This window comes from Homalodisca vitripennis, chromosome 7 (genome assembly GCF_021130785.1).
Source record: "Homalodisca vitripennis isolate AUS2020 chromosome 7, UT_GWSS_2.1, whole genome shotgun sequence".
In the NCBI taxonomy this organism is placed as follows: domain Eukaryota; kingdom Metazoa; phylum Arthropoda; class Insecta; order Hemiptera; family Cicadellidae; genus Homalodisca; species Homalodisca vitripennis.
Genome location: NC_060213.1, coordinates 127,770,908 through 127,798,202, shown reverse-complemented (window position 1 = coordinate 127,798,202; position 27,295 = coordinate 127,770,908). Strand labels below are relative to the sequence as shown.

The 27,295-nt window shown below is 34.9% G+C and overlaps 1 protein-coding gene across 1 annotated transcript in view; it reads left to right on the top strand.

The window, feature by feature from the left end:
* The window catches only part of LOC124366297 (Ca(2+)/calmodulin-responsive adenylate cyclase-like), a 241,918-nt gene that overhangs the window by 82,276 nt on the left and 132,347 nt on the right, over positions 1-27,295 (top strand). Inside the window, exon 2 of the mRNA XM_046822724.1 lies at positions 15,024-15,095. The gene's annotated coding sequence lies outside the window, so the exon portion shown is untranslated. The remainder of the gene's footprint in view (positions 1-15,023; positions 15,096-27,295) is intronic.

Below are 27,295 nucleotides of genomic sequence, written 5' to 3'. Positions count from 1 at the left end.
GCGCGGGGTGCACATGAGACGGTCGTCACTACACAGTGACCGGTTGGTTGGTCGCGTGCAACGTGCAGCACCGAGAACATCACTTACAGTATATACATCTGGTGACCCTGTCTATATTTAGTCGTGACATCTGGCGCGGGGTGCACATGAGACGGTCGTCACTACACAGTGACCGGTTGGTTGGTCGCGTGCAACGTGCAGCACCGAGAACATCACTTACAGTATATACATCTGGTGACCCTGTCTATATTTAGTCGTGACATCTGGCGCGTGGTGCACATGAGACGGTCGTCACTACACAGCACCGAGAACATCACTTACAGTATATACATCTGGTGACCCTGTCTATATTTAGTCGTGACAACTGGCGCGTGGTGCACATGAGACGGTCGTCACTACACAGCACCGAGAACATCACTTACAGTATATACATCTGGTGACCCTGTCTATATTTAGTCGTGACAACTGGCGCGTGGTGCACATGAGACGGTCGTCACTACACAGCACCGAGAACATCACTTACAGTATATACATCTGGTGACCCTGTCTATATTTAGTCGTGACATCTGGCGCGTGGTGCACATGAGACGGTCGTCACTACACAGCACCGAGAACATCACTTACAGTATATACATCTGGTGACCCTGTCTATATTTAGTCGTGACAACTGGCGCGTGGTGCACATGAGACGGTCGTCACTACACAGCACCGAGAACATCACTTACAGTATATACATCTGGTGACCCTGTCTATATTTAGTCGTGACAACTGGCGCGTGGTGCACATGAGACGGTCGTCACTACACAGCACCGAGAACATCACTTACAGTATATACATCTGGTGACCCTGTCTATATTTAGTCGTGACATCTGGCGCGTGGTGCACATGAGACGGTCGTCACTACACAGCACCGAGAACATCACTTACAGTATATACATCTGGTGACCCTGTCTATATTTAGTCGTGACATCTGGCGCGTGGTGCACATGAGACGGTCGTCACTACACAGTGACCGGTTGGTTGGTCGCGTGCAACGTGCAGCACCGAGAACATCACTTACAGTATATACATCTGGTGACCCTGTCTATATTTAGTCGTGACATCTGGCGCGTGGTGCACATGAGACGGTCGTCACTACACAGTGACCGGTTGGTTGGTCGCGTGCAACGTGCAGCACCGAGAACATCACTTACAGTATATACATCTGGTGACCCTGTCTATATTTAGTCGTGACATCTGGCGCGTGGTGCACATGAGACGGTCGTCACTACACAGTGACCGGTTGGTTGGTCGCGTGCAACGTGCAGCACCGAGAACATCACTACAGTATATACATCTGGTGACCCTGTCTATATTTAGTCGTGACATCTGGCGCGTGGTGCACATGAGACGGTCGTCACTACACAGTGACCGGTTGGTTGGTCGCGTGCAACGTGCAGCACCGAGAACATCACTACAGTATATACATCTGGTGACCCTGTCTATATTTAGTCGTGACATCTGGCGCGTGGTGCACATGAGACGGTCGTCACTACACAGTGACCGGTTGGTTGGTCGCGTGCAACGTGCAGCACCGAGAACATCACTTACAGTATATACATCTGGTGACCCTGTCTATATTTAGTCGTGACATCTGGCGCGTGGTGCACATGAGACGGTCGTCACTACACAGTGACCGGTTGGTTGGTCGCGTGCAACGTGCAGCACCGAGAACATCACTTACAGTATATACATCTGGTGACCCTGTCTATATTTAGTCGTGACATCTGGCGCGTGGTGCACATGAGACGGTCGTCACTACACAGTGACCGGTTGGTTGGTCGCGTGCAACGTGCAGCACCGAGAACATCACTTACAGTATATACATCTGGTGACCCTGTCTATATTTAGTCGTGACAACTGGCGCGTGGTGCACATGAGACGGTCGTCACTACACAGCACCGAGAACATCACTTACAGTATATACATCTGGTGACCCTGTCTATATTTAGTCGTGATGGCGCGTGGTGCACATGAGACGGTCGTCAGTCATTACAGTATATACATCTGGTGACCCTGTCTATATTTAGTCGTGACAACTGGCGCGTGGTGCACATGAGACGGTCGTCACTACACAGCACCGAGAACATCACTTACAGTATATACATCTGGTGACCCTGTCTATATTTAGTCGTGACAACTGGCGCGTGGTGCACATGAGACGGTCGTCACTACACAGCACCGAGAACATCACTTACAGTACATACATCTGGTGACCCTGTCTATATTTAGTCGTGACAACTGGCGCGTGGTGCACATGAGACGGTCGTCACTACACAGTGACCGGTTGGTTGGTCGCGTGCAACGTGCAGCACCGAGAACATCACTTACAGTATATACATCTGGTGACCCTGTCTATATTTAGTCGTGACATCTGGCGCGTGGTGCACATGAGACGGTCGTCACTACACAGTGACCGGTTGGTTGGTCGCGTGCAACGTGCAGTACCGAGAACATCACTTACAGTATATACATCTGGTGACCCTGTCTATATTTAGTCGTGACAACTGGCGCGTGGTGCACATGAGACGGTCGTCACTACACAGTGACCGGTTGGTTGGTCGCGTGCAACGTGCAGCACCGAGAACATCACTTACAGTATATACATCTGGTGACCCTGTCTATATTTAGTCGTGACAACTGGCGCGTGGACATCAGACGGTCGTTACCACACGGGGACAAGTTAGTCTTTGAGTTACAACTGTCACATTTATAAACGTCAGACTCTTTGTTGTACAGGGGAACAAGAATGTGTAAAGACGGTGAGCAGATTTATGTAGCTCGATTTGTCTAGACACTTACTGTTTCTACGCCTAAATAGTGTAAAATGTTGTATGAATAATTGTATTTTGCTGTTTTTACACTACTAGTGAGTTCTGGGTGGGCCTGTGTGTCCTTGGTTAAATTTGCGTATGTGCACTAAATGTAAAGAAAATTTTAATTGCAGATTTGATTTATGCACTTTTTGTTATGGTTAAATACAATTTGCTATATTTTATGAAGAATAGATTAATCGAAATATAAAATGTTTAAATATTATAAAGATCGACCTTTAGTTAAAACTTTGTTTAAGAGTATAATAATAGTCTAGGTGGTGACAGCCAATGTGAATTGTTTAAGCAGACAACCTTGTTGTTGGAATCGATAGAGAAATTTCCCCTAAGAGAGTAATATTTCGTCAGCCAAGTATTCCGAATTGTGGGGATCGGAATGGGAGGCTATAAGAAGGGATAAAAATTTGAAATGAATATTCTTCTCTTATATCACTTTCTATATGATATACTTTTTTCTGTTTAATCTTCACTAAAGTAAGAAATGTATGCCAAAAAATAGGTTGTGCTAAAATAAAGGGACCTGTTTTATGTTTTTTTTTTAATTTTGAACTATTTTTAATATATATAGTCCATATTTTTTTAAATAACCTGCTTTTTAACCAAATTTTAAAAGTTAATTTTTTACTGTTGCTAGGCAACAAGAAAACTTTGTATGTGTAGTTGTGATAATAAATTAATAAACATGCATTTGGGGAATTTTATTCAATAATACGAAAGATTGACTGAAAAAATAAAAGATTTTAAATAAAACTCTGAAATGTAATAATAAGCATACAGTACATCAGGCGCTAAACGGAGTTTTCCTCCGTGTATTTTTTATTATTAAAAATAGTACTACTTTTCTGATGTTGGCAGTAGTTTCCCGCAGTGTACTTCACGAGCATCTTTCGGGGAAGCGAAACTATAGCCCCCCGCTTATCTTTGTCAAAATCTGTCAGTATGAGGTCTACTTCCGTGCGAGACTGGACGATTCCTCCGTGAGCGCCTTATTGTGTTTAGTTTTTATGGAGTAATAATCCTTGTGCGCCTAAATGTGTGACCTGTGATGGTTTCTTTTTAACTTTTACAATATATTTTATTTGAATTTTGTGAAATGGAGAAATGGAGAGACTTGTCAGTACAGTACCAGTGTGCTAGGGAACATTTCAGTACTGTTTATGGAGTGAACATTGTCGTTATAAGAACCAGAAGCAAAATGTTTTTAAACTTTGTGTAGTGTGTAAAAAAATGTTTAGTAAAGAATAAATTTTGATTTCAGAGTAATAATTGAAATCACAATTATATAATATTTCAAGAATTGAAGTAAGTTGTTTTTGTAAGAAGTTAAAAACTAAGTTAATTTCCATATATTATTACAGTAGGTTAAACATTTTTACAATTAATTGCACTATTCCTTAAAATAAATCATGTTTTTATTATACAATACAATTTTTTAAGATTTTGAATTTCTTATTTGGAAAATTCATTACATAAGAGAGTAATTTTTATTTAATTTCTAAAAATGAATATATTACATTGTAATTAAATCAGTATGAATATTTAAACAAATAAAAACTTCAGTTTAAACGACTATGATATCCATTATTCGCTAACCTAGAGGAAACCTCCGTGAGCGCCTGATGGAGGGATAAATATGGTTTTATTGTTTTGGCTATACACAGAAACCTTCAATATCATATCAATAAGGTCTTGTAAAATAATTTTGAATACAATAGGCACAGTACTTATGGAGCTATTCAAACTAATGTTGGTAAAAAAACTGCAAAAACGTACTTCCCAGAAATAAGCATTTAAGGTTTATATACGAGTATGAATACTTTATAACTCCCCCACACCGTATGAAAGTCCTTTTCTTTTCTCTGCGTCTCCTCCCTCAGTTGGGCACTTTTCAGTAATTTTCTATACTTCTTGTATTTTCTGTGTCCTTCGCTTAACGTGGTTTCAGATGATGCTCGTCCTTATCTGATGAAATTCCAGTTTTTGTGTTTAGGTTAGTCGTAGTAATCAAATGCCCCTCATTATATATACACACACACAATATGCGTCTAAACCCTCAACCTTACTTTTGCCTGTGAATACCGTTTTTGAACGTTTACCCCAAATCGCTCCGTGCAGGGATTCATTGGCATTCTGGGGTCTTCCAAAAGAACACCGGTTCAGTAAGTAATCTGTTGAAAGCCGTTCGAAGAGATGAAAAACAAATTTAAATTCATTTACAAAATAAATAAACTATCAAACAGTACAATGAAATAAGTTAAATTTTTACATAGCATTGCTGAAAACATGAAAATATCCTAAAATTTCTCTTAATCGCAAAACGTATTGCATTGTATAATAGAAAATAAAAACATTAAATAATTGTTCAAATGGCCCAACATTTTACATACAAGTTCAGAATTAAATGCGCTTTAAAAAATGTTAATATGAGGAAAATGTAAAAAATGTAAAAATGCGTATTCCTTAAATACATGTTAAGTCAGCTTCAGCTAACCATTTTATATACCCTTAAATTGGTGAGTTACATACTCTTGACTGTTATCACTATTATTGATGTCTCTGGCGGTCGGTTTTAAGTTTTATCACCTTAATTAGAGGAAAATTATCTTACACAATGCGAACTAGCTCTGCTCTTTCTTGAGTCATTTACTAAGACGTACATACATGTACGTAGTCATATACATTTGGAAACGTTTATTAAACACCAATATCAGATGCAATGTGAAAACATTGTGTTACCTCTTACGATAAGAAATATCTCAAACCGATTAAAGATTAATCTGAGTCTCAAATACTGGATAAATGAAAGAATAAGAAATCAATGTGGTTCTGGACATTTCAGATGTTTGTTTACACCGGCCGTAATAGTCCTAGAGATAGTGATAATCTATTTGTGTTCGCTCTCAGATAAAGATAAAATCAAATGATTTATCGTTAACTGCATTAAAGGACAAAACGTTCCGTTAGTCATCGATTAAAATAATGTAACTAATGTTGACCTTGATTAAAATATATCTACACCACAGGATGTTAATTAATTGGAATACACTTAGTAATTATGGAAAATACAATAATTAATAACATTATTACCATAGTGTGTATAATTTCTTTTATAATACATTTAAAGGTTTTTTATATTAAGGAAAATTGAGTTTTTTTTGTTTAAAGAGACAATTTGTTATTGAATGAAAGTAAAGATATTTATGTCTGTAACAAAGGGTATTATACGATTGTAGTAATGGTTCCTTTTGATACAAATTAAATGTAAAGTGTGTGGGTAAGGTAAAATCTGTCCCTGAAGTGTTTTCAAAATTCACAATTATTCAAGGTTTTTATGTCACCACCGTATTTTTCGTCAGTTGAAGATCTCAAAATGGTTATTGCACCCTCACATAAAGCAATACGATATAGTACAAAACCCCTTGGTATAAATTGTGTAAGTACCTCGATTACCACATATTTGTATTACAATTTTCTTGATAAATAAATAACTTGTGTAAGTGTCCTATAAACGTTGACTGTACGAAATCAGGAGGTCGCTATCGTTATCCAAGCACTTTCCAGGAATATTGCCTCCATCGTTCAGTAAATCACTAATGGACTAAATATTGATCTAGTTTTATCTTAATTGAACTGGTCCTTTAGCTTTATACCGCATTTCGTAAGTTTTGGGTAAGTTTTAAATTGACTAGATTTGAGACATTTGCATGTGTACTGAGAAAGCTGGTATCTTCTTTATAGTCTACATTTAAAAATAAAATGACTTTTGTTAGTCTCATTAAAACTCGAGAACGTCTGGACAGATTTGGATAATTTTGGTTTTGAAATATTTGTAGAAGCCCAAGGAAGGTTTAAGAGATGGTAAGGTTTCTCAGAATATTTAATAATTCTGGAAAATAATTATAATAATATTTACGACAAATAATCCAATGTCAACTGACCGTAAACAGCTGGTAATATTTTCAGCTAAACTTCAAAATAGTGGCAAAAATGTTGAATAATTTATGTAGTGCTTGATAAGTAGTGTAAAGCAGGTTGTAAAGACTATGTTACTATAATTTTTATTTTAGATTGTGCACCAGTGACGAACAAACCATCTAATGCATTAACATAATATCTAGACGGTGTTCTAAAAGCCACCTTCATGAATGTATCGCACATGAAATTACCCAAACTGGTTACTGCAGTTAAAAGAAAAACAAAGGGATTGCCCACTCTTCCCCTTATATCAGAAGCAGAGTACAAGCGACGGAAGTAGATGCATTTCAAAGTAGTCTGTTTAAGCTTACGTATGCTCATACTTTCTTGATCGGGGTAAACATAAATATTACGTAATAGAAACATAAACATCTCAGACAGCAAATAAACGCTTTTAAACCTACGTTGGAGTCGAAAACCAACATATTGTGTTTATTTTCTTGTTCAGTGCAACAACATAAACTCAACTGTGGAACTGTAAATAAATTAGAGCGGAAGTGAATTTAATCGGTCTTATCTGACTCTTTTGGACCACAACTACTTTTCGATCATACGCAAGTTATATATTTATCGAGAAAACAGCAAAATATTACAATGGTATTTAAAAACTGTAGACAGAAATTAAATTAAAAGATCCGAAAGTTAACACTTTTTCATCCAATTAGGTTTTTGAGACTTATATGTATATATTTATTCATCAGTCGCAACGCTCTGGTGTGATTTGTTTATTTTAACCTATTTTGTAATTATTTGTTAGGTTAGTTATTTACCTGAAGAAGAGATCAGATTGCAGATCTCGAAACGTAGTGTTACTGAGTTTTTGTATCACTGAACGATGGCAGATGTCCGAGAAAATCCTGTTTCTTTCCCGTGGATAGACATGTACCAGTATAGAACTACTTTATGTCTAAGTTTCATGCGAAATTTAGAGTCTACAGATGATTTTTTGGATATCTTGCGGATGGTTAGACTACATGTTTTATGTTGTCGTATATTGAAATATCGTATGATTGTATTCACATATATAATTACTCTGCAATGTCCTTGTCGCCATCATGGTTATCCATATCACCAATGTAAACATGTTCGCAAATCCGATCGAATGACATTAACGATCATCGAACTCAATGTTCCCTTATAAAATGAAGCTTCGAACCAAATTTCCAAGTCTTATAAACGCCAAACTGTAAACGAAGCCATTCGGCAGATTCAATTTTACGCTGTTCTCTGAAGATAGAGTGTCATCTCCGAAACATACAGAGTGGAGCAGGTGTAGCTATGAAACATACAGGGTGGAGCAGGTGTTGCTTCCGAAACATACAGGGTGGAGCAGGTGTTGCTTCCGAAACATACAGGGTGGAGCAGGTGTTGCTTTCGAAACATACAGGGTGGAGTAGGTGTAGCTATGAAACATACAGGGTGGAGTAGGTGTAGCTATGAAACATACAGGGTGGAGCAGGTGTTGCTTTCGAAACATACAGGGTGGAGTAGGTGTAGCTATGAAACATACAGGGTGGAGTAGGTGTAGCTATGAAACATACAGGGTGGAGCAGGTGTTGCTTCCGAAACATACAGGGTGGAGCAGGTGTTGCTTCCGAAACATACAGGGTGGAGCAGGTGTTGCTTTCGAAACATACATGGTGGAGTAGGTGTAGCTATGAAACATACAGGGTGGAGTAGGTGTAGCTATGAAACATACAAGGTGGAGCAGGTGTTGCTTCCGAAACATACAGGGTGGAGTAGGTGTAGCTATGAAACATACAGGGTGGAGTAGGTGTAGCTATGAAACATACAGGGTGGAGTAGGTGTAGCTATGAAACATACAGGGTGGAGCAGGTGTTGCTTTCGAAACATACAGGGTGGAGTAGGTGTAGCTATGAAACATACAGGGTGGAGTAGGTGTAGCTATGAAACATACAGGGTGGAGCAGGTGTTGCTTCCGAAACATACAGGGTGGAGCAGGTGTTGCTTCCGAAACATACAGGGTGGAGCAGGTGTTGCTTCCGAAACATACAGGGTGGAGTAGGTGTAGCTATGAAACATACAGGGTGGAGTAGGTGTAGCTATGAAACATACAGGGTGGAGCAGGTGTTGCTTTCGAAACATACAGGGTGGAGTAGGTGTAGCTATGAAACATACAGGGTGGAGTAGGTGTAGCTATGAAACATACAGGGTGGAGCAGGTGTTGCTTCCGAAACATACAGGGTGGAGCAGGTGTTGCTTCCGAAACATACAGGGTGGAGCAGGTGTTGCTTTCGAAACATACATGGTGGAGTAGGTGTAGCTATGAAACATACAGGGTGGAGTAGGTGTAGCTATGAAACATACAGGGTGGAGCAGGTGTTGCTTCCGAAACATACAGGGTGGAGTAGGTGTAGCTATGAAACATACAGGGTGGAGTAGATGTAGCTATGAAACATACAGGGTGGAGCTGGTGTTGCTTCCGAAACATACAGGGTGGAGTAGGTGTAGCTATGAAACATACAGGGTGGAGCAGGTGTTGCTTCCGAAACATACAGGGTGGAGCAGGTGTAGCTACGAAACATACAAATGGAGCAGGTGTAGCTACGAAACATACAGGGCGGAGCAGGTGTGGCTACGAAACGTACAAGGTGGAGCAGGTGTAGCCCGAACTGAGAAACCTACCTCGTTTCACTGACACGATTTTCGACAACCTTTGCGAATAATGTTCGCGGCCCGGATAACGTTGAGCGTACAGAGTTATTGGATAAGTGTAATGAAAGTCATACTTTGGTATTTGTATATTTTAGGTTTTACGACTTTGAAATATCCCAAATTTGTATTATTAAAAAAAAATTGGATGTATAGTGAAAAGTGATAACTGTAGGCCAACATATTTTTAAAATGAGTATTTCTTTTTTTGGTTACGTTGGATAAACATTTGGATTTTGTACAATTTTTAACGATGCAACAAGAAAACATATGTGAAACCGTATTTTTGGGATACCCTATATACAAGAAGAGAAATAAATCAAAAACCTTTTTCAAAACGATCAGTGAATAGAGAGACCTTTAAAATGAATTACGGATCGACCTACCTTTACAATTAAAACTCTTTTACAAATAGCCTCTACCAATTGCTATTTTGGGGGTTAAAAAAATATTTTTCCCGAACTCTTAGGGGTCGAATATGGAGTTTTACGTTAACACGAAGGTAAGTTTCTCGGTTCAGCCGTTATAAAACGCGAACGGGTGTTCTGCCTCACCCTGTATAACTAATGAACACTCCTAATCGGTTGTTTTTGGACTTTGAGGAGGTAAGGATACGTAATTAACTGTCAATAAGAAACCAATTAATGTAATTGGAAGTGCTGATGTGGTCTAAGACGTAGCACTTTGGGTCTGAGTTACAGATAGCGCAGGTTCAAATTCTGTCTGTGACCGTTGGGCTTTTGATCAGTACCATCGACCTTGTACTGTATGGACTCTCCCCCTTATTCTGTTTGATAAGATCCTCGCACAGGCCAGTGGCCCATGAGGACAGACAGAATAAGGCGATGAAAAACAACAAAAACGTAGATTTCCACATTTACATCGTAAATTGTAAAGTGTGCATCGGAATAATTCAGTTATTAGAAGTCCCTCAATTACATGTTAACGAACACGGCATGTCTCTCTCTGACAAAGAATGAGAAATCAGTAACGCCCTGTAGATATATTGCTAAACATCTGCCTCAATTACACGGAGTGCTGAGTTGAGGACAAAATTAAGTCTGGCCGGTTGATGTCAAAATCGTCCGTCCATAAGCGATAAAGACCTCCCGCTGATAGACAAAGCATTCTTAAGACAACAGTCTGGCTGCACGGATGACGAAACACCCTGTTCGCTTCCACGAAGTATTTTTAGCAGTGACCCATTCCCCGGTTATCTCACAGTGGCATCTGACTTCATACTTGATTAGATTATGCCACTAACTTCACTGTGAATATATGAATTTGTTTTCTGTGGTTTACAAAACGGCAATTTCTTGTAATGATTCATGGGATTACATAATGTTTAATCACACTCCAGGATAACATTTTGATAATAGTTAATCATCCGTCATGCGTTTGTACATCAGTTTTGTTTTGCTTTAATCTCGTTGAAGTTCTCTACTGAATTATCATTTTTAAAAGATATGGTTGTTTCAGAAATCGGCCATTAGTGTTTAAGATGAATTCCTTCGGAATATGTTGTATTAGGCTATTTGTTATAGAGTGTAGTTACAATTTTCTTGTTTTATTAATGTTGAGGTTATATTTTTATATCCACGAATTAAATTGTTTTTCACCCTTTACATACAATTCATCTTAGATTTGCGGAATATGTTTCCCACCAACCACATTAGTTTAGGTACTTTGGTGTTATATGGAGACCACTATTATATACAGCGCGCTCTGCTGGATAAGTTATTTTGGGTTATCATATACGATATGTTACTAGTAGTGCTAAAGTTAACCATATTACAAGCGCTCACGTCATCTGAGTTACAATTTGGGTACTATATCGGGACATGATTTCTTTTTACGCCAGAAATGCGGGTAGGCATCAACGAAGCCAGCACTGATGGCCAGGGGCATTTCCGATCGATGCATTCCCGACCTCAGATTACGTCCCAGATCGCCCAAAGTGATCCGAGGTCGGAAAAGTACCGATCGGAAATGCCCCTGGCCATCAGTGCGGTATTCGGCCGCGTCACCAAATATTCTGGCGAAAGAAGAAAAACATCCCTCGAGATAGTACCTAAATTCAAGCTCAGATCACGTGAGCGCTCGCAAATGTTAAAATAAACTTTCTAGTTATAATATACGTACCTGTATAGTGTAATAACAAGTAGTAGATAGGGACAGAGTGTAATACCAAAGTAGTTTAATTTATTATTGTACTTAGTCAAACTGTTTTCCTCATTAACATTAAACCTAGATGTTAAATGGACACAACCATTAAGTCTTTTTAATTCACAAGGGAACAGTTTCGAATGACATTGTCTCTAGGTTATTGTGAGGTGGGTTTGCAAAATTCCTTTTTAATAATTTGTTACCACTGTTTTGTATGGAAATGGACTCCTTCTTCTTCATTCCCCATTTTAATTCGTGATTACCACCTTCTCTGTAGCCTTTGTAGCCTAGACCTTTGTAACTTGGCAATTCGATAGTGTTACAGGTACTGCTTAATGCTTTGGACTTCTGTAACTTTCAATACCCAGCTGTGATTGGAACCCATCCGATATGATGTCTGATGTCTGATGTCTGATATCGGAATGATGTCTGATGTCGATATGATGTCTGATGTCGTGGAGTAATCCTAACTCTTTGTACTAATGAATGTTTATTTCTAAACTTGAAATAATACTGTATACCTTGATTATTTCAAGCTTGTATAGAATATTTCAAGTTTGTACTGTTCCCATTTGAACTGCATCCAAATGTGAACATTTTCTCTAGCTCAATGTGATTTGTTTTTAAATATTTCCAATAAATATGGTTAAATAATTTATGAACAATATTTTACAACTCTTGAACAAAATTATTAACGTGTTTGATTTTTGTATATTTAACATTGATATTGATTGTGCTTTTTAATATATATCATTTACTATCAAGTGGTCCAAGGTTATTTTCCAAATAACTATCACAAGCTCTGTCATGTTGATTTTTATTTGTAGATAGGTCTTAAGTATGCTTTTAAACGAGTCTTCAAAATTTGTTTAAGCTTGTTTATACTATAAGATTATTAAATTTACTTGAGGTTGCCATATTTATATTGTAACATTTTTTGTCAGTGCATTGAGTTTTAACTTTCTTTGAAAGATATTGAGATAAATAATTCATACCTTGGTAGTACAGTGGCATTTTGATTAGGGGAGGGGCATAACTAATGCCTTGAAGCATGGAAACATATGTTTGTATTTCGTCTCATGTTTATTTTTTGGCTGAGCAATTACACAATTTTTTCCATTAACTCATGAATATGTGTACACATGTAGACTACACTATACCAATTACTTTGTGTTCGACCAGTACATCAGCTGATCGAAGAAAACTGAATTATAATTATTATAAAGCCATTCATTATAGGTCATGGAAGAAGAAGAAAAAAATGTATATTTTGGAACTTAATAAGTACGTGTATTTGTTTAGATATTTAAAGAAACTACAAAATGTAAAACATATTATTGACTACGAACTGTCTTTGAGATATGCAATAGCAATTCATGCATTCTTAGTAGCCTACTATTGTGGGCAACACCACCACATCACTTAAAGAGTTACAATTATATTTTATCAAACCATCACAAAAGAATATATAAGTGGACGAATCAAATAAGTTTCATAGATTTTACACCATATTTAGGCACCTAAAACTTTACATTTTATTTGAATTACCTTTATATCCTTCTTCTTTTATGTGGGTTGATATAAATTTACCTCAGTTAAAGGTGACCTGAGTCCTGACTTGGAGAAAGTTACAGTACGTATTTGTTAGTTGAGGGGCAATAACGCCAAGTCAAGAGTTGTTTATGTCGAGTATTGACGAGGACTCTACCCCAATATTTGACTTGTAACAGATCACTCCTGTTCACCCCTCATATCTCGAGTATCTGATGACGAGAATCTCTCTCTCTACACCTGTAAGTTTGTGTTACTTGAGGGCTCTACCCCAATATTTGACTTGTAATAGATCACTCCTGTTCACCACCTCATATCTCGAGTATCTGATGACGAGTATCTCTCTCTCTACACCCATAAGTTTGTGTTACTTGAGGGCTCTACCCCAATATTTGACTTGTAACAGATCACTCCTGTTCACCCCTTATATCTCGAGTATCTGATGACGAGTATCTCTCTCTCTACACCCATAAGTTAGTATTACTTGAGGGCTCTACCCCAATATTTGACTTGTAACAGATCACTCCTGTTCACCCCCTCATATCTCGAGTATCTGATGACGAGTATCTCTCTCTCTACACCCATAAGTTTGTGTTACTTAATGGCTCTATCCCAATATTTGACTTGTAACGATCACTCCTGTTCACCCCTCATATCTCGAGTATCTGATGTTGAGTATCTGTCTCTCTACACAGGGTTGATTCGGTACTAAATAAGGTGGTCATATGTATCACAATGACCAATGAACAAGTTTTGTAGAAAAATGGAGGGTTTACCAAATTATAAAATCAGACTTGTTATTTCAATTTTATATGAAACAACAGTTTAATGAATAGTACCAATTAACATTTCCTTGTGGTAATTTCAATCCTAGAGAAACTTTAATTCCACCAATTTGAAAGCTTACTGGGCCAGCCTAAGTGGTGTGGTGTGCTAAAGTTAAATTTAACAACATTTGTTCTTGTAAAATCGTATACATTTTTCCGTACAAACCATGTATTTAAAAAACAGTTTGATAAAGAATCGAGGAGCACTGTCAGATTCTCTGACCTTTATGTCATCTGAATCATTGAAGTCTCTATGTGACTGTCACACAATTTTGAGAACTCATACTCCTTTTTTTTGCCTAATTAGTAATACAATTTAGTGTTTAGAAGAAAGTAATGGTAGTTTGTAATGAAACTAACTTATAATAATCAATAATAACATGAGCCATTGAGACACATAAATATGAAAGTGTTACTAATGAAAAATTGTAAAATATGGAAGGTTCATGGATGAGCCTGGAAGAGTTCTTCAATTGGAAGGATGCTTGAGAATCCGACTTTTGAAGAAGAAGAAATCTTTATTTTTGTATATTAAATTCAATTAACTTTTAAGAAGAAAAGTAACATGTGCAGTATTCGAATCTTGACAATTATAAATAAAGAATTTCTGATTTATAAAATGCAAGTACTAATAGAGAGACTCAGGTTAACTGAATAAATTGGTAATAATTGTACATAAACAGAAAAAAAAACTTAATTGAGCACTGTCATATATAGAACAGTTTTTGTGAGGGGGCTGACAAACTGTTTAGGATATAAAAAATACACGCCAAAACGGAAGCTCAGGAATCTGCCCCCCTTAAAATTGTTGAGCTTTAAGACCTCAAACTTTGTTGTAACTTAAAAAACCGCTGGGTGCAATTTTCATGTTTGTCTTTGAAAGTTTTGTGGGAGCTAGAACCCCCTGCCCTCCTCCCCCATTATATATTCTGTGTAATCATGTGATGTTCTGTTGCAGGGCCTAAAGAGGGAGAAGACTGACCAGAGTTAGTCTTCCAGTCTGAAAAAGCACATCTCCATAGCCTGTAAGGTGAGAAATTGTGGTCTCTCGTGTGAGAAGTCAAGCAACTAGCCTCTGTAATTCAATACCATATTCATTTCATATTCAGTCAAATTGCTAATTGATACGGATATATAGCTGTAAAACATGTAAGACATCTTCATTTTATGCTAATGAAGATGATACTCTGTATCTCTCGGATCATTCTGTGATTTTGTGTACTGCTGCATTACTACATGTATTTCAGACTGGGTTTTGTTGGAGATATTCAACTGTTTTTGTGACTTCAGGATGAGATTCCGTTTTTTTATTTATATGAACCCTGCCCATTTTGATGGAGAGCAGATAATGAAAACCTTTAAGTTCCTTGCTTCCTATGGAAGCATTAAAATTCTATTTTTTTAAACAAAAAAAGTAAAATTTAAAAACCAATAGATTTGTGTGTATAATTTTTAGTAGAAAAATATCTGTTAGCAATAAATATAATGCTATCATCTAAGCTGATAATCTGAGTTTATGATTCATATACAGCTTACACTTTTTGACACTCATTTTTACCTTTATCGCAGTTGAGATACTTAATCAACGTCATGGTCAGCAGGAACAACACCTCAAATTTTATGTTTAAATAAAATATATCAACATCTTTTAGCAGTTATAAGTTTTTGATAGTTTACGCCATTAGGAACAATTAGGTAACATGTTTATTTCCCTAGGCTAAATTTTGGACCAAAGCCTCTCTTAGAACGATCACACATACCTCATCTGTGTTCAAGACTCAGTATTGGAATCTCTGCTTTGAAGAGGACCAAAGCTATTGGTACTCCTGGAGCATTGAAAACAACATATTATGTGTATTATGTGTGAGGCACATGTCAAGACGCAGAATAACTCTATGGAGAGTCTCATCTGCTGGAAACCATGTATCCTGATGCTGCAGAAGCAGGCTCTACAAATAATGGCAGGTTTTTAACCACAAGAATCCTGCCAAGACTTCTAATTCCTTTGAGAACAAAACAATGGTATCCATCTATATTATTTGAAGTTATTACTCATGCCTCAAAAGGAAACTTGGCAAAGGTTTTTGAAGTTCACAGCTACAACACACAAACGCAAATGATCTTTCTCTGCCAACACAGAGTTACTTTATAAATCAAGAAAACTACCCTTCAATGGGGAGATACTCTTGAACTTGCTACCAGGTAATCTATAGATGTGTTCCTCTCAAAATCTCAAGAAAAGACTGAGCAGTTTCCTAATAAATACCACAACCTATATATAGCTTTAATGAGTTGTCTAATATTGTTAGCACTGTTTTTTAACTACTTTGTAAGATTTAATTTTAATGTGTTTATTGTTTTACTTTACAATATTTAATATTTGTTGGACAAAAATGTTTGTGAACTTGAATTCAAACAGATTTTCCCTGTTACATTTCTATGGTTTTGAACTTGTTAACTCATCCTTGTATTACATTAATTTTAGTGTACGAATTGCCTATATGTAACCATTCTTGTTGAATGTGTAAATAAAGATATTGTTGATTGTGTTTTAAGTTAATATTTAAATTGATGGTTCAATACATGCTAAAAACAAACAGTACACTTTCGAATAGATTCTAGTCAATTGCACTTTGAAGGTTTGAGCAGTTAGATTCATTCTGTTGTAGATTAATTCCTAAATTAAACATTTTGCAGAGATACTAAACGTTATTTCATGTTTGTTACATGTAAGTTAGTGGTAGCTGTGGGGATTACGTTGAGGTTTATGCGCTTCTAGTTTTTCGCAGTGTACAGTCACAAAAAAATTTAAATTTTGTACATAAGTTAGTGAAAAGGTCCTGTAGAGGCATATGACCAAGTTTAGCAACACTGCTAGGACTCTTATCAACATCTGACAGCTCAGTACAGCCATAAAGGGCACGGTTGTACATGCAATATTAGTTCTGAGCATGACACACGACATGGGGCGTTTCAGGTTAAACGAGATACTAGGATTGAGGTAGTTCATTGGTGCACATCATTTGATTTATAAGTATATAAATTCCTAAGGAAAAGTTGATTTTTTGCTTTGTAATCAAGGATTGAAATACCATCTACGGTGTCACTATAATATTGGAGTTTCTTATATTAAAAGAGTTACTAAGATTGAGATAGATTCGATGATGTGCAAAGTTTTATTTATAAATTTAAAATACTGTCTAATATAAAGAAAAATGTAATCTAGATTTAGCCCCATTCAACTGGAATTATGGGAGATGTCTTATTTAAAGATACGATTATACACATCAAAACGCTTTTTAGTGTTTACAATATTTCATTTGTCATTTGAAACGATTTTAATGAAGGTTGAGGTAGATTCAAAGTTTTATTTATAAGTTTATATTGTCTTATTAAAGGAAAAGTTGATTTATTGTTTTATGGTTAGGGATCAAAACACCTCAGAACACCTTGTTGCAGCCGTTTAATTAGAATTTAATTTGTTTTCAGTGGTTTGGGATAATATAAAATTGTTATACATTAATGTTATTAATAATATAAAATTATTTGGTTTTCATAATATATAGTTTGTATTATTTATTTATTTATTTTCAATTTTACATGACAGCTACAGGACATGATATAGCACAAACAAAGTACAAAACTTTCAATTATTCCCAAAACAGCTATCTTAACTAAAATTAATGTACTCTTAATATGAACTTTAACATAACAAACTAAACTAAACTAAACTGCTGGCAGTTACACAAATTAATATTAAAATTTCTTTACACAACATAAATAAATGAACTCTATAAAATTTAAAAAAATAACAACTTGCTTCATTGTACACATACACTTCTACAATGAAAAATAAATTAAATCAAAATAAAAGGTTGCTGCATATCTTTAAAATATTTTCCAAATTATCATTAAAAATATCTATGTTTGATTGGTTTAAATTAAGAAACCGTAGAGTCTTGTACAAAGGAAAGTTATATAATGAGAAACTGTTCTACATGTAGGTAAAGTTTGTGTACAATGCTTTACTCTCTCACCTAAGAATTAAAAATGTCTGACACCAAGAGAAATTTGTTAATACATTAAAGGCACATAAATTACATTTTTGTCAAATATAAGGATTCCAACATCATAAAAGATTTTTTCTCCTCACTTCATTAGATGATACTCACTTAGTTGAGGTACTACCCTACTGTTTCGATGTTTGATGAAACACTGATAAATTAAGAATATTTAAGAGAACGGAAAGAGAAAAATTCAGACAAGACTCGTATAAATTTAAATTAAGTTTAAATATTACTTTGAAATAATATTTAGGTTTTTTTTTTTTTGCTGAACATCTCTAAAAGTTTAAAAGTTTTCAATGAGGTAAGACACTTGAAAATGACATGTTTACCTTGAGAAGAGTTTGTTATTAAAATATTGGTAAATTTGACGTAGAATATACAATCTCAGTTCAGAAAGTGTTTATTGTGCTTTACAAGACCCAATATCAGTCCCAAATACACAATACATATTCAAGAGAAGTGTCATGTCACAAGGTGTATAACAACTATGACCTTTACAAGCTTTGTCTTGGGATGGCTTTGTTGTCTGAAAACTGATTCAGACCCATTGTATTCTCCACTATGTCAGTGTTAAGTTAGAATTAGATTTTGGTTACCTGGCATTTTGGGTAAAAATTTGCTATTGGGTACGGAAAACTAATGACGGTTATGTGTGTATTTTTCAAATAAAAGCACACTTTTGCGATTTATTACTCAGTGGTACTCATTTATTTCTGGTAAAGATTACGTTGCAATTTGTCATACATTGTCACATTGAAAGCACATCATGGTACACTTCAATGTTAAAAGAAATGCAGTTCTACAGATCTTTAAAAGAAGTAACACATTAAATAAATAAAAAAATCAATTAAAACAAATCAATTAATTAATTAAAAACTAATTACAACACAGATAAAAGAATTTCCTAAGAGCAACAATAATTGTTTAATTCATGATTAATCCTAAAAAACTCATCCCCTTCATAAAATGGGTGTTCCAAAAGGAAAAAGCCAATTTGTCTTTTGAAAATACCAAATGGCAGTGATCTTAATCTATTTGGCAGTGAATTCTATAATTTTGGTCCAAGAGATAATGTAGCTAATGAATATTGGTTGGAAGTCAGTTGTTTGGTTACAGTATTGTTTGCGCTCCTTGTGTTATATTGGTGGATGTTTTGATATGTTCAGTTGTTTGACGTAGCCATATAAAGCAACAGTTTATACACAACTAAACATATAGTTGCTATCCTAATATTTGTTTTGTGAAGGATTCTGTACAATAGTGAGTAGTCTTCAATGATCTAATTCGTAATTAAGATTTTTTTAAACTAGGTAAGTGTTTAATTATGATTTATAGTTCTAATGCATATATTTGTTCTCATTATTCATTGGTGCGCTAAATGCAAAGGCAAAACATTGTACATTAAATTGCACAAATTGAGTTTCAATTGAATTTATCGTCTATAATAAATTGCACCACTTTATATGATGGGCTTAGTAAAATATTAATGATAATATACTTTGTATATAATATAAAGAAAAACTACTGTATAAAATGGCTGTACCCAAGATATTACAGTTCTCAACATGTTATATCGAGTCAGAATCCAGTAAGAGTAAGGCCTCGCTCGTGTGACAGTTGTTGGCAGTATACCAGGTCTAGAGATGTATACAGCGAGCTGCTCCGTCGACAGTGACATAGTAGACTCCAGAATTAGGGCACGATACCACTCTGGCTTTTCACGCTTCTGTAAGCTTTAAGGTTAAGGTTTCCAGTTCTTTTTTTTAAGATATTATTATTTGGTGCTTTTTCTTCAGGATCTTTTCAAGGCTTGAGAGGTTATTAAGTTGAAATGGCCCCACAGTTTACATTTGTGGAAATAGTAATGTTAATCAAAACTCATCACATTTTGTTATGGAAGACTTTTCTTGTTTAACCCACGTCCTTAAATGAATACGTTCAAAGGACAGAATTGGAAGGAATATGGAGATTGTGAGATGAAATTATTTAAATCTAATTTTAATTAAAGAACCAATTCAATGTTGATTTGAATCTCTAATATGGAAATCATAAAATATTCTTACATATATACAGCATATTGTAGTGTTATGTCTTACATATATACAATACGACAATTCTAGTGTCGTATCTTACATATACAGTACAATTTTAATGACATGTCTTACATATATACATAATAATTCTAGTGTCATGTCTTACATATACAGCACAGTTCTAGTGTTGTCTTACATATATACAACACAATTCTAGTGTCGTATCTTACATATACAGTACAATTTTAATGACATGTCTTACATCTATATATATAAAAATGAATGTTTGTATGTTTGTCCTTTATGGAATCGTGAACTATTGGACCGATCATGATGAAAATTTGTACGTATATGTATTTTTCCACGGAGAAGGTTTATAAGCTATGCCCATCCCTTTCCCGATTCAGGATTCCGCCCCACTGGTTACAGAAATACCCATAAGAAATGCATTGCAGCAAACATATGTTAACGTCTTTTCAAATTTTTAATCAGCTGTTCTTTGTAAACATATATTACACTTATAGTTTTAAAGCATAGAGTAAGCTTAAGAGAAACGACAAATTTTGTTTAAACTGTTTTTTGCAATCACTGTTAAACATAGACTTTACTATCCAGATAATACAATTCAAATTTGACGTAAAAATTCACCTTTAACTGCAATATTTATTTAATATAAACCATGCTCATGCTTGATCAGAAGAGTAATGCAGATATCATAATTACTATCTTACGTTGGCTACAAATATAAAGAATGTTATAAAATCAACCTTAGTTGTTTTTTTTGACAGAAGTATGGTTCTCAAAACTCCGTGTGTACATATTCTCTCGATCGAGACAACAAAGCAAGCTCAATCGTGGCATCGGAGATATAACTAATTTAATCTAAAATTTATTATAGTAAAAAAAAAAATTTACTAAGTAATATAAGGACTTCGGTTCTTAAGATTTGCGTGCGAAGCCGTGGGTAACAGCTAGATAGAGGCAGGAATATGGTACATACCTTCATAATACGCCCAAGAGGCTCACGATGGAACGACTATCAATTATCTCAGCAATGTTTAGAATGTGATAGAAAAAGAATAAGTGAATATAGTGTACTGTTTTCAACGGGAAATTGCGTGCGAAGCCGCGGGCAACTTTTGCAAAAAATTATTGAAATGCGCAGCAAAGCGCGCCGGGCCCGCTAGTATATACATAATAATTCTAGTGTCATGTCTTACATATACAGCACGGTTCTAGTGTTGTCTTACATATATACAACACAATTCTAGTGTTGTATCTTACATATACAGTACAATTTTAATGACATGTCTTACATATATACATAATAATTCTAGTGTCATGTCTTACATATACAGCACGGTTCTAGTGTTGTCTTACATATATACAACACAATTCTAGTGTCGTATCTTACATATACAGTACAATTTTAATGACATGTCTTACATATATACATAATAATTCTAGTGTCATGTCTTACATATACAGCACGGTTCTAGTGTTGTCTTACATATATACAGCACGATTCTAGTGTTGTGGGGATGGGATTAATGCTTGCATTTTAAATTACGTTTGTGTACATATTCTTTAATCAGTAATCTTAAAACTATGATAATACAATTACTTTGTTTAAAGTTTGTTATTGATGATGGATGATTTGAAAATACAATAGGATCTCGCACATTTGCTATTGTTATATGTTACAAGAAGTATATCACTATAATATTTTGAGGTTTGAAATCTACACTCTTCTTCGGGTGTCAAAACCCTAAACACATTAATGCATAACAATATGTGATAGTTCGGGTGTGACATGTTTGTTCTTGTTGTTCATGTTGTGTGACATGTTTGTTCATGTTGTGTGACATGTTTGTTCTTGTTGTTCATGTTGTGTGACATGTTTGTTCATGTTGTGCGACATGTTTGTTCATGTTGTGTGACATGTTTGTGTTCTTGGCTCCTGTGCAATGACATTGCTTGTGTTCATTCTCTCTAAACTGAACTTCATGCCGTTCTTTTACCAGTCAGGTATCACTTAAATATACGTTCGAGGTGCGGTTCATTTCTGCATATTTATTAATTTATATGTTTCTTATGTGTTAGGATTTTAACACCTGAAGAAGAGGTTAGATTTCAGTCCTTGAAACGTAGTGTTGTATATTTTGTAACATACTGTATAATGGTGGAAAATGTCCAAAATCGTACTATCACTGCCATATAGTTTCAATCATTTAATTTCAGTAAGGCTAAGGTCCGGTCCCATCTCATTTGGGATCTTCTCCATTTTATGTACAGAAGTAATTTCTGAGCATCTGAGACTGTCTGTTTCAGAGTCTCTTAAAGTGCGTTCAAGAGTCATTGTTCAAGAGTTGTCATTGTAGTCTTCAAGAGCATATGAGGGAGTCAGCGGATTATGTCTATTGCACCTACATTCAGTCTAATACTAGTTTGGCATTTTGCCATGTGAAATTCTGTTATCTACGTAATAATTGCACCACTGATGACACTTCTCAAGATTGTAACGACATATTTTGGAACAAGGTTTGACATGTAATAGATGTATGGAGCAAAGCATTGAGGTGTATGGTAATGCGTCAAGACTAAAGTTCGGAGCAACTGAATGTATCCCAGTTGATATATGCTCTTTGTTTGACTTGTAGGGAAAGACTGTACCAGTAAAGAAAAGTACCGATACGATTTTCTGTCTACTAAATGATCTAGAATTATTTTTTTATTGAGACGTCTATCTTGCTGCTTAAGTGAGAATTATTTTCGGACTGCATATTTTGGCTACTTTCATTCAGTTTTGAGATATGGATTAATACTTTGGGGAAATAGTGCTAGAGTTCAGGAAATACTGGTGCTTCTAAAGAAACCTGTTTGAATTGTTGGTAAAGCTGAATATCTCGATCATTGTAAACCTGTTTTCATTAACCAAGGAATTCTTACAATAGTTAATTTATATTTGTTTGACTTATCTGTTTACATTTTAAATAATAAGGACTTAATAAACCATACACAAACACTTAATTATAACAAAATAAACAGAAATAACATTTTAATTGAGTATTGTCGACTGAGCAAATCTTTGAATAGTCATGTTTTAATTGGCATAAAAGTGCATAACAAATTGAAACATCTGATAGAAAAATACCCTCTTAAAATTTATAAAACAAACTGTATGAAATGCTGTTAAAAAACCCTTTCTATAATATTGATGAGTTTTTTTCTATTAACAAAATAAACTTTTAATGATTGTGTTAAGATAAACTCATGATATAATCAGTGTTATTCTGAACTAGACAATTAATGTCTTATATTATTATATATATATATAGTATTTTGAATTATACTTATTAAATATTATTTAGAGACAATGCTATTTAGTCTGTAACTTAATCAGACTTAATCAATGAATGTAACATGTTTTGCGACAAATAAACAAATTTATTATTATTATAATAAAGATTCCTTATTTTATTATAAAGTTCAGTTAATAAAAAATGTATAAATTCAAAATGTAAAAATAGTGAAATTGTTTTGATAAATTATACTGTAAGTAAACAATTAGCAACAACCAACCACTGATTCCCATGAATAAACTTTACTAAATGAATGTATGTAAAGTATATTTAGTAATTGAATAATAGCAAATTACAATAAATTTGATCATATAAATATGTTTGATATGTTTCCCAAATAATCTAGATTTATGTTCATTATTTTTAGGTGAAGCTTGCATGGTCATCAAACAAATGTTTGTTGGATGGATATAAAATTGAAACACAATATTAGCTACTAAACTTTAAAAACAATCAATATCGACATTCAAAGTATCACTCTCTGTAGTTGAATTGTAACACAACAGTCGAGCAGAGTAACACAATGTGCTACAGTAGAACGGAACGTCAACAGTGCAATGCAACAAAGTGTAATACAGATTTTTACGTTTTTCCTCAAACGAGAACAAAGAATTTAATTAGTTTTCTTTACAGAGGAACACCACACGAGACGAGGAGCTACTTACACAATAGACCCGGGAGCCAACATTGTAGTCTCCCACTGAACCATGCGTTCTGAGTGTTCGGTCGTAATTTAGCTGTCTGTGAAAAGAATCTTATTGAAATAATAATAATACAATATTTTCTGTAAAACTGTGGATTTAGCCAATTATACCTGTAAGTTTATACGTATACTCAACTGGCAAACTGTTTAATTTTAATGGAAATTTAAAGATATCTACATTAAAATCACCAGTAATAAGTCAAGTTTATATTTGAAAAATCTGTACTATTAAAAGAATTTGTTCAGCGATTTTAGGGATCTTAAATTATTCCAATTTTTATTCCAATTCCAAAAAAAATTCCAATTTTTAAGAATATTTTTGTTTAGATTAAAACAGCTAATTGTTGCAACACATGTGTTGTTCTGATAGTCATTCTCAATACAATAAACAACTTAATGAGGAATAATCAGCTGATCGGTTATAACATTCAGTGTACAACAAAATTCTCTATACAAACTTTACGATATTGTTTCATGAACCAAGCAAGAGGAGCTAAAAACTAAATTCAACTGATGGTCTACTTATTTTCGTTTATCGTCTGTCTGTATGTTTTTTAATTTTTATTTTTTATAACTAAAAAAACAAATACAGACAGATGCTAAACGAATATAGACAATTGGTTGCATTTATTTTTCGGCTCCTCTTGGTAAATAGAATAATGATTTGTGTAGAGTGTTTTGTTACACCATACAGGGTGTCCAAAAAGTCCCGGGTCGGTTAAATATTTTCCAAAATATTTAAAATAGAGCTACAAAACCTTACACAAAGTTACTGGACATAAAAATCTATTTTATCACATATTCAGTGATCCGCTACCTCCTCAGGGAGGCGGCCCGCTAGGAGTCAGAAGAAAATCTTAAATGTAAGCATAGGTTGATATGTATATCAAATAAAAGGTCTTTATTAGTAGAGTACAGAGCCATAAACCTGACCTCAAACGGATAACCGAGTCAAAAATGACAGCAGTTAAAAGATGGCTAGAGTTTGCAACTGGGGTTAATGTAAAAAAATACACATCTTTGAACGGCTGCAATTTTTGACTCGGTTATCCGTTTGAGGTCGGGTTTGCGGCTCTGTACTCTACTAATAAAGATCTTTTATTTGATATACATATCAACCTATGCTTACATTTAAGATTTTCTTCTGACTCCTGGCGGGCCGCCCCCCTGAAGAAGTAGCGGATCACTGAATATGTGATAAAATAGATTTTTATGTCCAGTAACTTTGTGTAAGGTTTTGTAGCTATATTTTAAATATTTTGAAAAATATTTAACCGACCCAGAACTTTTTGGACACCCTGTATATGTGTAGCCGTTACCTTTGACTTTCCACAGAATAGACCTTGTATCCATCCATATGGGGATTACGTAGAAGATATTTTGTTGGGTGAAGCTAGTTCTTATTTTTAAAGCTTATAGATAGCTTTACTATACTAAATCATACGTTCAGAGATTTCATATATTTTAATCTTAGAGTAGTTGCCTCACTTTCATAAATTAAATGTATAATCTTTAAGGATTAAACAATATCAGCTGATCTATTATATGACATCCACTAAGCAATACCAACTTATTTCTTTATGATGATGTACACTCGTTAATTTTAAATAATTAGTTCAATTACATATTTATTACTAGTACAATATTAATGGTATATTCAAAAATCAACTGTATGATATTTGTCCAAGTAAATTTTTTATTGATTGCATGTAATAATGTGAAGTAATATAACGTTATTTTATTGGTACCATCCAAAACATTCACCCTGTCGTTTAAAAAAAATGTAAAATACATGAAACATTTGTTGGTCTAAAGTTAACATGTGCTTTTTACATCGGTAAAGTGGGGCTCAGGGGGCTCCTCCCTCTCCCCTCCCCCCCGAAATTATGAAAGGTAAATATTAAAATTGCATCCGCTAGTTTGTTTAAGGTAGAACACATGTATTAGGTCTGAAAGCTCAACAATTTTCCGGGTTAAGATTCCAGAGTACTAGTTTTTTGGATGGTATTATATACCTAAAATAATACCCAGCGCCCTCTGAAATAATTTTCTATACACGCCACTGGCTCTTTTTGTTTGCGTTTAAAACTGGAACTGTCAACTGCACTACACTACACTACACTTCCACCACAATTGCACCACCATAGATCACAATCTAACTACACCCATGTTAAATGTGAATATAAGTGTAAATGCGGTTTTTATCATCCCTGAAACGAAATAGCGAACATTGTCAGAGAATCTCAGCATCTACCTATAAGTGGCAGTTGGTGCACGAGACGGGATAATCTACGGAAGTTTGAGTTGTAAGCTGCTTTCTCTGTATGAGTACGGCTTCCCGTGTCTGGCGAACCAACTAATTCGCTTTCGAAATAGACAACTCAGGTTTGACATGTTTGTAATTTTCCTCTCTGTATTGTGTAGGTGGTTGTTGGTGAATCCTCTTAAGCCTGCATGTTAAAACTTGTCGCTAAATCAGGCAACTTATACAGCATTTTTAATTGCTACTGGATTGTTGTACGTAATTAAAAATAAGTTTTCATTTTTAGTAACAAGTCAACACAGAATACATTTTATTTTATAAATACAGTAATCCAAGTGTGTATTAAGGTGGGATTATAATTTTTTTTATATGCGTATTTCGTAAGCCTTTTTTCTGAATGCGACACTTTTAACCGTCTGATTATTGGCATTTAAGGCAGAATTTTGTAAGACTAAGGCAAGTGAAATTACTTATGAGAAATACATTTTAAAATGACTGATATGAAATACATTTAAAAATAAATTTTTCAATTATTTGTGTGAAAAAATGTAAGTTACTTTCTGCCATTTGTCTTTGTCTGATTTCATGATGGCCCAAGTTATTCATTAGAATAACCACAATTCTTCATGGAATAATACAAAAAATTTATAATATCCATGTCTTTAGGGCATTATTCTAATAAGCTCTGACGAAAGTAATCCTTAAAGTAGAAAAAAGTTAAATAATTCAAAACTAATTACGCCAGCTGTACTGGCAGCCATTTTTATTTTAGCCCTATAAGAACAATTTTAAACTATAAACA